The following is a 13,632-nucleotide window of genomic DNA, read 5'->3' on the forward strand; positions in this document are numbered from 1 at the left end:
TTTGGGTCAGGTGTTATGCGTGATTGTATTTGTCAGCTTGCCTCCGAGGAGTTTGATCTCTCTCGTTTGTTGTAATTTTTCGAGAGTTCGCACTGCGTGCGCTTTTTCTTGTTTTCCGCACTGTGTGTTGTGCGTAATTGTTCGCGCCGCCCGGTTGGGTTGGCGACTCATTTTCCTGTATTGGATTTACTAAAGTCTGTTGAAGTCATCCTTGTTCCTGCGCTTGATTCCCTACACTCATCCACACACAGCACTCTGACATATTCACCCCTCCAAAGTCAATATTTTGTAGAGCCACCTTTTGCAGCAACTACAGCTGCAAGTCTCTTGGGGTATGTCTCTATAAGCTTGGCACATCTAGCCACTGGGATTTTTGCACATTCTTCAAGGCAAAACTGCTCCAGCTCCTTCAAGTTTGATGGGTTCCGCTGGTGTACAGCAATCTTTAAGTCATACCACAGATTCTCATTGGATTGAGGTCTGGGCTTTGACTAGGCCATTCCAAGACATTTAAATGTTTCCCCTTAAACGACTCGAGTGTTGCTTTAGCAGTATGCTTAGGCTCATTGTCCTGCTGGAAGGTGAACCACCATCCCAGCCTAAAATCTCTGAAAGACTGAAACAGGTTTCCCTCAAGGATTTCCCTGTATTTAACGCCATCCATCATTCCTTCAATTCTGACATAGCGTTTTCCTTGATGGCCAAAAAGCTCAATTTTAGTCTCATCTAACCAGAGTACTTTCTTCCATATGTTTGGGAAGTCTCTCACATGTCTTTTGGCGAACACCAAATGTGTTTGCTCATTTTTTTCTTTAAGCAATGTTTTTTTTCTACCCACTCTTCCTTAAAGCCCAGCTCTGTGGAGTGTATGGCTTAAAGTGGTCCTATGGACAGATACTCCAATCTCCGCTGTGGAGCTTTACAGCTCCTTCAGGGTTATCTTTGGTCTCTTTGTTGCCTCTCTGATTAATGCCCTCCTTGCCTGGTCTGTGAGTTTTGGTGGGCGGCCCTCTCTTGGCAGGTTTGTTGTGGTGGCATATTCTTTCCATTTTTTAATAATGGATTAAATGGTGCTCCGTGGGATGTTCAAAGTTTCTGATATTTTTTTATAACCCAACCCTGATCTGTACTTCTCCACAACTTTGTCCCTAACCTTTTTGGAGAGCTCCTTGGTCTTCAGGGTGCCGCTTGCTTGGTGGTGCCCCTTGCTCAGTGGTGTTGCAGACTCTGGGGCCTTTCAGAACAGGTGTATATATACTGAGATCATGTGAAAGATCATGTGACACTTGCACCAGATCTTATTTATGGGCTTCATAGCAAAAGGGGTGAATATATATGCACGCACCACTTTTCCGTTATTAATTTTTTTGAATTTTTTTAAACAAGTAATTTTTTGCATTTCACTTCACCAATTTGGACTATTTTGTGTATGTCCATTACATTAAATCCAAATAAAAATCAATTTAAATTACAGGTTGTAATGCAACAAAATAGGAAAAACGGCATGGGGATGAATACTTTTGCAAGGCACTATTCATCAAAACCCAGCCCTTTTGCACCAACGCCAGCAAGTGCGCCAATAATTGTGATAGTGAAAATAGCACAAATATTTCTGACACACACCTGAACCTATAGCGCTACCGCCTGCGCTTAGATTTACCATTGTGTTAGGTTTGTTAAAATAGAGCCCTTAGTGCTGGATAATTAAACCAATTAGACAATCTGGACTGGAAAGCATCGGCTAGGCCTGCTGACACACGTCAAAGGACCCACACTGGTTTCTAGGAACCGTGTCCTGTCTAAGCCTCTCTTACCAGTAAGGTCAGGTCCTGTGAATGGGAGAACGCTTTAAGCCCTACTAACCCTGTCCTGCCATGTTAGGAACCTTGTATTGGGATGGGCAGCCCACCCTCATGACCACCACCTCTGTGCCCTTCCCAATATTCACCACTGTGTCCCCCACGTCAAGCCCAATCACAGCTTGCTGGGTGTGAGGCATACAGTAAGCCCCCTGCAAGGCTCCTGTACCCAAGCCGTTATAGTTACAGTAGAACACACATATCAAGATCCAGTCACTTCCCAGTCCCATGTCCATCTCGCGTTTTTCTTTCAACATGGTGCAGTAGTGAATGTCCCCTGTATATCTCGTGTGCCTCTTTCAACATGGTGCGTCTCTTTCAACATGGTTTCAACATGGTTCTGTTAGCAACACATAGTTACTGTTCTCTGCTAATATCATCAGGGGAGTTGATTTCACCTTAAATACAATTTACAAGGTTGAAATGTATTCCGTGGGTCCCACTGTAGGTCTGCAAGCTAAGAGGGGGGCGGCAACAGGTGCCTGGCAACAGCTGGGGTGTGATACAGGCCGAACTGCATCCATTCACATTGTAACACCAGAGACCAGGGGCGAGGAGCTAGCATCGGGGGCTGAACGCGATTAGTGCCTGGTGCCCATCCTGGCCCATTCAGCGCTGTTTAGCGGACATAACACATGCGATTCAGGGATTACTCCGTGCAGGACAGGGGAGGAAATCAAGGGGCTGTATGAAGAAGAGAGGAAAGGAGGGAGAAAGGAGGAGTATCAAAGTGGGAAAGAAGGGGAATGAGCCATGAGGCCAATCTAACTCTCTCCATAATTAAAGTAGACAGCTACTATGTGCTGCCATGTCATTAAAACATGGGTCCTCTGAGTTCACAGTCACAGCATAAAAGCTGGAAGACAAGTCAGAATACCACAACTTTGATCTTTGATTCCACTGCATGAATAGTTCAAGACTCAAACTTCCATTCATTCCATTGGAGAACTTGGTTTGAAACAAGATAAACACTAGATAATACATCAAAGTTCTGTCGCACATTTACATGTGCGCTCATATCGATACACAGGCATGTCATAGCATCTATCAACAGCAAAAATAGGTGATAACACGACCAAAGTACTATTAATAGAGTTAGCATCCGAAATAGCACAACAGCTTTGTTGGAATTGATTTTTTTGTCTATTTATACGAACACATACACCCCCGACACACATACAACACACAGACAGCCAATGTCTCCCTAGAGAGCTAGCACTCATCAAGACCGTCTGGTTCCACTGATGTCCCGTTCAGAGACATTGATTGGCCCCATTAAAACAACAGTGACATAAGAGACAACAACAACAGAGATTTATAGCACACCCCTAGAGAGGAGAGAGAGAGAGAGAGAGAGAGAGAGAGAGAGAGAGAGAGAGAGAGAGAGAGAGAGAGAGAGAGAGAGAGAGAGAGAGAGAGAGCACATCCCCAAATGCCCAGCATACCCTCCTCCTCACACAATCACATCTGATTCCCACTGACAGGCCCAGGCAGATGGGCTCAAACACAAACATACACACAAATCCATTGAGGCGCAAAGAGGATTTGGGAGCTATCTGTGGGTTGGAGATGTAATAAAAAAAGAGAGTGTGTGTCTCCTCTCCATGGATTTGTCAGTGTGTGTCTTTCTGTGTGTGCAAGGGTGTACGTTTTAGTACTGAGTGAGTAGCAGTGCTATATGTATGTGCTCTCTCTCTCTCTTTCTGGCCCCTCCATGTGAAGTCACATTCCCTCTGCAGATACTATGAGAGGGAGAGAAAGAGAGAAAGAGAGAGAGAGAGAGAGAGAGAGAGAGAGAGAGAGAGAGAGAGAGAGAGAGAGAGAGAGAGAGAGAGAGAGAGAGAGAGAGAGAGAGAGAGAGAGAGAGAGAGAGAGAGAGAGAGAGAGAGAGAGAGAGAGAGGGAGAGAGTAAAGAGGGAGAGAGAAATAAAGAGGGAGAGAGAAATAAAGAGGGAGAGAGAGAGAAAGAGAGAGAGAAAGAGGGAGAAAGGGATGGAGAAAGAAAGGAAGAAAACTAGGGAAAAAACTAGGAAAATAAGCTCGGTTGTGGAGGGTGGGGAGTCCATAACCTATAGCAGGGTTTCCGTTAGCCGGTAATAGACGTTTTTTGACAAAAATAAATAAATGAAAAGCTGATGAATAAAATTGCCGCCGGCCAATTGTCCAGGAGAAGAAAAAAGATCCCATAGCAAAATAATGCATTTTAGCCTATTCATTGATTGAAATACTAGTCGATGTAGCGTGAGAGCTGCTGATACAGCTCAAACAGCTGTTTGTTGCTGCTGGAGTGAAATGTGCTTTAATAACAATCATTGCCCAACAATTCTAAAGGCAATCGTGTAAAAAACAACAACAATGGCCACGATTAAAAAGAGCTTCTATTTTTATTTCTCAGTTGGAAATTTAAGCTCGCTTCCCATTCACCATTCAAGTGCATAGGCAACTAGGCAGGCTTCAGCGAGTCACACACCACTTTGCAATGAGCTGGAGGCAGTATGCATTTTGAAAACATATACTTAATTGGTTGAAACCAGAATGTTTTACTACATATTATGAGGCATGTCTTACCTTGCTTCAAACGTGCAGGCAATTATTTTATTAAGATATATGCCATTGAAACCAGTAGCCTTTTTCTCGAATTGTTCTATTGATTTTCTTTCTTTCGTTGTCCAGTAGCCAAAAGCACAATCCTAGTCATATTAGCAACCCATGCTAGTTGTTACATATTAGATTGTTTCCCTTCTTTCTAAATTTCTAATGGACATTTTCTCAGTCACATGAAACCTCTCTGACGACGATTGTTTTCCTGTTAACTGCATTATGGAACAAACATTCACATGTAGTCTACTGCCTTGTGCGTATTGCCAAACTTATAAAGTGAAGAAATAATAGTTTATCAACATTTTGTGCTAAACGTTCTGATCTGTTGCATCAGCCTCATTGGTTTTAAACAGGTGTATTTATGTAGCCTAGGCCCACTGGTTGGATTGATTTGGGATCTATCGTCCCATAACTGTCCCAGAGTCAGTTTGGAATAGGCTATTTCTTTCTCAACAAGCTGACCAATAGAATAGGTCAACTTTTCTACTATGGGGGATAGTAGATTGACATACTACACTTTATATGACTAGAGATATTAGCAGAATCATTTTTAATTCGACAAAAATTACAGGGTAGCCTACTCTGCTGACACTGACAAACAGATCAATAGAAACGACGTTGTCTGATCCATATTTTAGGCCTATGAAAAGGGGAGACAATATGACGTCCATCTAACCTGGAGGAGGAATTATTGTCCAAAACAAACAAAAGTTGCACTGACCCAATGATAAAGACAGTGCATATGCACACTCACTGGGGATATGGCCGATGTTCTCCGCTGGTGCCAATAAGATCGCTCAATTAAGTTGAGAATTTTTATAACTAAAAGACAGATTGGAGTCTTTTCATTGTCTTCTCTTTACAAGCAATAACCATTTGTTTTCCAAACTGTTTTTCCCCAATTGTATTTTTAAATATTGCAATATGCCTGACTGGGTCTCTCTAATTTTCACTGACAGTCGCAACTCAACAATCATCTATTTGGTACAGTATTTGCCACGCGCTCTGCCCAAATTGCGAGCCCTTCCGACAGTAGGTTATGCGATTTAAAACGATCCACAGGTTTTTTTAACCAAATCATGCTTTCTGGTGTAGTAGCCTATTTTGAATGATTTTTATTTATTTATAGACAGGAGTAAGCTAATTAGGCTATATAATTTTGGCAACTTAATTCAATTTACTTTAGGGAAAGCTTAGCTTCCCCTAGCCTTATGGACATCTTCAAATTGCTCATCGGAATTCGGTAAGAATGACGCACGCCATTGCATTCCGAGTTGCATGTTCTGTTAAGATGAATTACCATAAACGAAATGTGATTTCTGTCATTCTGAGAACCGTGGGTGGATGCCCTAATCAGGTTACGCAACCACTGCATAAATTAAAATGCTGCCGGTCAAATGTCCGGCGCCACATTAACGGAAACTCTGCCCTATAGACACAGACATTTTGTTCTGCATAGTTATGGGCCTGTCGCTGCTGCTGAGATATATTATCTGTATTCATTATATTAAGGCCACATCGTAATAATAGCATACTTTCCTTCCAGAACCATGGGAGAAAAGACATGGACAAACCCTTATTTGTGTTAGCTCAGCTCCAATCCCACTGCTAGCCACCCTCTGTGTGTGTGTGTGTGTTTGTTGTGTGAGAGCATCTGTGAGTGTGTGTGTAAGTTTATGTACTATTCTGAGCATATGTGTGTATGTGTGAGTGTTCATGTGTAATGTACACGATTTATTTACCATGACATGGTACTGCAGTACAATGCCAGGCTCTGGCGTAATGCGTCTCTCTTTGGCAGGCCTGTCTGCCTGCCAGGCTGTTTGTTTCTCTGGCCCAGACCCAGGCCACTAGAGGGGAGAATGGCCGCTGCCTGTTTGTCTATGTGCTCTAATGTTTAAAGGCATTGTCCTTGTGGAGAGGCGACACCAATGGATCTATACCATGAACAGAGGGGGCTTTATCGGGTAAAGTCACAAGCCTGCCTTTGTCTTTCAGATCGTTGGTGGGGTTATGGCCTCCTTTAGCCTTTAGCATGTGTGATAGGGAGAAGGAGTTGAGGGATGGAGGGAGTGGGGGGTGTTGAAGGAGAGCCAACATCGGAGAGTTGGTAGCATGCAGGGCCATGAGACTGAAACATTGTCCGTTTACAGACCCCCAGAGCCAATAACATCTCTTCATGAATGAGGAGTTCAAGGCTAATCCAGTTCGAGGGATACAAAAATACTAGGTTAATGACAGCTCTCTACAAATAGGGTACATCATAAAGAAAAGCTAAGGTGGCTAAAGGGTCACTGCTGAGCCCTAAAACGTAAAGGTCATCTAGGTATTCCTAGAAGCCACAAAACTGCTCGCTACAATTACAATAAATCTGATTATGTATACCTTTCTGCTCACCAGGCAGCAATTCATGAATGATAGGGGGATAGAGCTACAGTACCGCGGAATAGTGTACCTGGCCTGTCCTCACTTGAACCTGCCATTGAGCAGCAATTGGTTCTAAAAATAGGCTGTACTGCACACAGTGACTGACTGGGAAGGCGATGCTGTTCCAAAAGTGTAAAAGCCCAGTAATAAATTATAGCACAGTGAGAAATGGAGCCTAATCATCTAAGCAGGGATGTTATCAAATGAATGAGGTCTAGTTTTGAGTCAGGTGTTGTTTTGGGAATTGGTAAATATATACTAACTGCCTTCATGGCAATGGCCTGGTGTAAGTTGTTAAAAGATAGGCCTACTACCAATCCATTTCAAATGAGCCGTCTTTGTCTAATGAAAGCAGAACAAAAATAAAACATTTACTAGAGATAACAATTATGTACCCTACCATTCAAAAGTTTGGGGTCACTTAGAAATGTCCTTGTTTTCAAAAGAAAAGCAATTTTTTTGTCCATTAAAATAACATCAAATTGATCAAAAATACAGTGTAGACATTGTTAATGTTCTAAATGGCTATTGTAGCTGGAAACGGCTGATTTTTAATGGAATATCTACATAGGCGTACAGAGGCCCATTATCAGCAACCATCAGTCCTGTGTTCCAATGGCACGTTGTGTTTGCTATTCCAAGTTTATCATTTTAAAAGGCTAATTGATCATTTGAAAACCCTTTTTCAATTATGTTAGCACAGCTGAAAACTGTTGTGCTGATTAAAGAAGCAATAAAACTGGCCTTCTTGAGACTAATAAAATCAAATCAAATCAAATGTTATTTGTCACATACACGTGTTTAGCAGATGTTATAGCAGGTGTAGCGAAATGCTTGTGCTTCTAGCTCCGACAGTGCAGTAATATCTAACAAGTAATATCTAACAATTGTACTACTCCCTTCACAAAACAGCGCAAACTGGCTCTAACCAGAATAAAAAGAGGAGTGGGAGGCCCCGGTGCACAACTGAGCAAGAGGACAAATACATTAGAGTGTCTAGTTTGAGAAACAGACGCCTCACAGGTCCTCAACTGGCAGCTTCATTAAATAGTACCCGCTAAACACCAGTCTCAACGTCAACAGTGACGAGGCGACTCCAGGATACTGACCTTCTAGGCAGAGTTGCAAAGAAAAAGCTATATCTCAGACTGGCCAATAAAAATTAAAGATTAAGATGGGCAGTCTGAGATATGGCTTTTTCTTTGCCTAGAACTCTGCCTAGAAGGTCAGCATCCCCAAGTTCTTTGTTTCTGGCCATTTTGAGCCTATAATCGAACCCACAATTGCTGATGCTCCAGATACTCACCGCGCTATCATCCAGAAGGCGAGGTCAGTACAGGTGCATCAAAGCTGGGACCGAGAGAATGAAAAACAGCTTCTATCTCAAGGCCATCAGACTGTTAAATAGCCATCACTAGCACATTAGAGGCTGCTGCTGCCTATTGAAATCACTGGCCACTTTAAGAAATGGAACACAAGTCACTTTAATAATGTTTACATATCTTGCACTACTCATCTCATATGTATCTACTGCATTCTATTCTATAATATTCTACTGTATCTTAGTCCATGCCGCTCTGTCATTGCTTGCCCATATATGCATATATTCTTAAATTCCATTCTTTACTAGTTTTGTGTGTATTGGGTATATGTTGTGAAATTGTTAGATATTACTTGTTAGATATCACTGCACTGTCGGAGCTAGAAGCACAAGCATTTTGCTACACCCGCTATAACATCTGCTAAACACGTATATGTGACAAATAACATTGATTTGATTAGTCTCAAGAAGGCCCGTTTTATTGCTTCTTTAATCAGCACAACAGTTTTCAGCTGTGCTAACATAATTGCAAAAGGGATTTCAAATGATCAATTAGCCTTTTAAAATGATAAACTTGGATTAGCAAACACAACGTGCCATTGGAACATAGGACTGATGGTTGCTGATAATGGGCCTCTGTATGGCTATGTAGATATTCCATTAAAAATCAGCCGTTTCCAGCTACAATAGCCATTTACAACATTAACAATGTCTACACTGTATTTCTGATCAATTTGATGTTATTTTAATGGACAAAAAAATTGCTTTTCTTTCGAAAACAAGTACATTTCTAAGTGACCCCAAACTTTTGAACGTTAGTGTAGATATACAGGTACATTAGCATGGATATTGATTGAGATAGATATTCAACTGGAGAAGCAGCGGCTGGGTGAATCATTTCTAGATGATCTGTACTGGTCAGGCCTGACAAAGGCACGGTAGCCAAAATTCTCCAGCTGATCTCGCCTAAGTTCATCATTAAGTCAAGCTCTTTCCCTCCTCCTCACCGGATAACCACAACAACAATCAAGTAGGGCTGGCAGGGGAACAAACACGTGGATGACGGCACAGCGTTGACATTGGCAGTCTCCCCAAACCATGATTCCCTTAGTAACTGTCCCAAAACAAAGCATGGAGTGGGTTAGGGGGGAGGGGGAGGTGGGAGTGGGAGTGGGGGGCAGAGGGTGAGCACCTCACACTCGTAATTGGATATCACAAAATAAAATACATGTTTTGCTATTGGCTTACACAATAAGTCTTTATGACCCAGAGCATTAGGTAGAGATGGCAAGATTGACATCCCGAAGACATATGTTATCACAAAAAGCAGGTACAACTGCGAGACATAAAAAGACCCAAGCCGTATGACCATCTGATGCAATACCATCCAAGGCAGTGTAATATAATGATATAATGTACATTCAATGCCAGGTCCTCTTTTGACCTCACCCTTTCCCAGTCCCCTACCACTCACAAGGCAGGCAATGCACTTTACCTCATCTTTACTAGATGGTGTTCGCCTACTAATCTCACTGCAACCCCCCTCCAGGTCCCTGATCACTACTTTGTTTCCTTTTCTCTCTCCCTCTCCTCCAACCCTACCCATTCAGCCTCACCCACTACTCTCTCCTCTTCTATCCTATCATCTCTCCCTTCTGTTAAATCCAATCTACCTCCTGTCTCCTGATTCTGCCTCTTCGACCCTACTCTCCTCCCTTTCCGCATCCTATGACTCGCACTGTCCCCTTTCCTTCCGGCTGACCCTGCCCTCCCCTCCTGCTCTGTGGCTGAGTGACTCACTGAGACATCACAGAACAGGGCTGCGGGCAGCTGAGCAAAAATGGAAGAGAATTAAACTTCCAGACCTATCATCCTTTCACTCCCTCCTCTTTACCTTCTCTTCCTCTGTATCCACTGCTAAAGCCACTTTCTATCACTCTAACCCTAGGAAACGCTTTGCAAACTTCTCCTCCCTCCTTAATCCTTCATTTCCTTTCTATCCCTTTTCCCTCTCTGCAGACGACTTTGTCAAGCACTTTTAAAATAAGGTCAACATCCGCTCCTCAATCACTCAGCCTATTGAGTCCACTGGTCCCAGTCACACAGAATTGCCAAGAGCGTGCAAAACTGTCATCAAGGCAAAGGGTGGCTATTTGAAGAATCTCAAATATAAAATATATTTTGATTTGTTTAACACTTTTTGGTTACTACAGTGAGGGAAAAAAGTATTTGATACGTTTGCCCACTGACAAAAGAAATGATCAGTCTATAATTTTAATGGTAGGTTTATTTGAACAGTGAGAGACAGAATAACAACAAACAAATCCAGAAAAACGCATGTTATAAAAATTTTATGAATTGATTTGCATTTTAATGAGGGAAATAAGTATTTGACCCCCTCTCAATCAGAAAGATTTCTGGCTCCCAGGTGTCTTTTATACAGGTAACGAGCTGAGATTAGGAGCACACTCTTAAAGGGAGTGCTCCTAATCTCAGCTTGTTACCTGTATAAAAGACACCTGTCCACAGAAGCAATCAATCAATCAGATTCCAAACCCTCCACCATGGCTAAGACCAAAGAGCTCTCCAAGAATGTCAGGGATAAGATTGTAGACCTACACAAGGCTGGAATGGGCTACAAGACCATCGCCAAGCAGCTTGGTGAGAAGGTGACAACAGAAACACAGAAACAGAAAAACAAAAGAACTGTCAATCTCCCTCGGCCTGGGGCTCCATGCAAGATCTCACCTCGTGGAGTTGCAATGATCATGAGAACGGTGAGGAATCAGCCCAGAACTACACGGGAGGATCTTGTCAATGATCTCAAGGCAGCTGGGACCATAGTCACCAAGAAAACAATTGGTAACACACTATGCCGTGAAGGACTGAAATCCTGCAGCGCCCGCAAGGTCCCCCTGCTCAAGAAAGCACATATACAGGTCCGCCTGAAGTTTGCCAATGAACATCTGAATGAGGAGAACTGGGTGAAAGTGTTGTGGTCAGATGAGACCAAAATCGAGCTCTTTGGCATCAACTCAACTCGCCGTGTTTGGAGGAGGAGGAATGCTGCCTATGACCCCAAGAACACCATCCCCACCGTCAAACATGGAGGTGGAAACATTATGCTTTGGGGGTGTTTTTCTGCTAAGGGGACAGGACAACTTCACCGCATCAAAGGGACGATGGACGGGGCCATGTACCGTCAAATCTTGGGTGAGAACCTCCTTCCCTCAGCCAGGGCATTGAAAATGGGTAGTGGATGGGTATTCCAGCATGACAATGACCCAAAACACACGGCCAAGGCAACAAAGGAGTGGCTCAAGAAGAAACACATTAAGGTCCTGGAGTTGCCTAGCCAGTCTCCAGACCTTAATCCCATAGAAAATCTGTGGAGGGAGCTGAAGGTTCGAGTTGCCAAACGTCAGCCTCGAAACCATAACGACTTGGAGAAAATCTGCAAAGAGGAGTGGGACAAAATCCCTCCTGAGATGTGTGAAAACCTGGTGGCCAACTACAAGAAACGTCTGACCTCTGTGATTGCCAACAAGGGTTTTGCCACCAAGTACTAAGTCATGTTTTGCAGAGGGGTCAAATACTTATTTCCCTCATTCAAATGCAAATCAATTTATAACATTTTTGACATGCGTTTTTCTGGATTTTTTTGTTGTTATTCTGTCTCTCACTGTTCAAATAAACCTACCATTAAAATTATAGACTGATCATGTCTTTGTCAGTGGGCAAACGTACAAAATCAGCAGGGGATCAAATACTTTTTTCCCTCACTGTACATGATTACATATGTGTTATTTCATAGATTTGATGTCTTCACTATTATTCTACAATGTAGAAAATGGTAAAAAATAAAGAAAAACCTTTGAATGAGTAGGTGTTCTAAAACCTTTGACCGGTAGTGTATATTTTTTGTATACTGTAGAATACTATAGTAAATACTACAGTATTATCCACCAAAAAACACTGTAGTAAATACTACAGAAATGTCTGCAAAAACACTACAGTCTGCAAAAACACTACATTTTTAAAAACTATAGTAAAAACTACAGTATTTAATTTGCATATTTCCTGCCCATTCCCCTCCCCCATATCCCAATTTGTGCCACCCATAACTGAGAAACCAACATGCCAAGTATAGACCATATATATTGTGCTTGCTACAGGTTATAGGAAAGAGTAGAAGCTCTTAACTGTCTGTTCAGAATCCAGTCCTACCTATAGTATATACTACCATTTTTTTTTACAACAGTATTTATACTAAAATAAACTGTAAATTCTACAGTATACTACAGTGAATACAATAGTATTCCTACGATAGTATAGACTACATATTTGTTTCATGTTGGAGACCTCATGCGCCGATACTGTCTTCCCATCGGTAAGGGAGTGGACAGCTCGTGGCTGAGGTGTGTAGGGTCCTTGTTGATGTTGCGGGACTTCCTCAGGCACCAATTCAAGTAGATGTCCTGGATGGGTGGGGACACTGCCCCAGTGATGTACTGGGCCACTTTCACCACCCGCTGGAGGGCCTTGCGATCGTGGACGGAGCAATTCTCGTACCAGGCCATGATGCAACTGGTCAGGACGCTCTCAATGGTGCAGCGGTAGTATTTGGAAAGGAGCCGGGGTGGCATGCCAAATTTATTCTGCTGCCACAGGAAGTAAAGGCGCTGTTGTGCCCTCTTGACAAGAGTGGTGGTCTTGTTGGTCCATGTCAAGTCATAGGTGATGTGGACGCAGAGTGACTTAAAACTGCTGACTCTCTCTACTGCAGTCCCGTGGATCGGGGCATGTTGCCTCCTCTGCTTCCTGAAGTCAACAATCAACTCCAGTGTTTTGCTGACGTTCAGGGAGAGGTTGTTGTCCTAGCACCACAATGCCAGTTCACTTACATCCTCCCTATAGGCTGACTCGTCGTTGTTGGTTATCAGGCCTACAAACTTAATTATGGAGTTGGTGTCGTGCAAAGCCACGCAGTCGTGGGTGAACAAGACACACCTCTGGGCACCTGTGTTAAGAGTCAGTGTGGAGGAGGGGTAGTTGACAATCCTCACAACCTGTGGTCTGCCCATCAGGAAGTCCAGGATCCAGTTGCAGAGGGTAGTGTCCAGACCCAGGGCTCTGAGCTTGATGACGTGCTTAGAGGGAACAACAGTGTTGAATGCTGAACTGTAGTCAATGAACAGCACACACATACACTCTTAGGAAAAAGGATTCAAAAAGGGTTCTTCTGTCCCCATAGGAGAACCATTTTTGGTTATGTGCCAGCTGGGTTGCTTCTTCCCAGCAAGCCCACATCAAGCACATCTGGTCCGCACATGCCTCCCTTGAAGAACAGCCACAACAATGGACAAAAGCCCAATGGAGAAGTTTGCAGTGCAGGGATGAAGGGATGAAGGTATGGAGGAGTGG

The sequence above is a fragment of the Coregonus clupeaformis genome, chromosome 31 (genome assembly GCF_020615455.1).
Source record: "Coregonus clupeaformis isolate EN_2021a chromosome 31, ASM2061545v1, whole genome shotgun sequence".
Classification (NCBI taxonomy): Eukaryota; Metazoa; Chordata; class Actinopteri; order Salmoniformes; family Salmonidae; genus Coregonus; species Coregonus clupeaformis.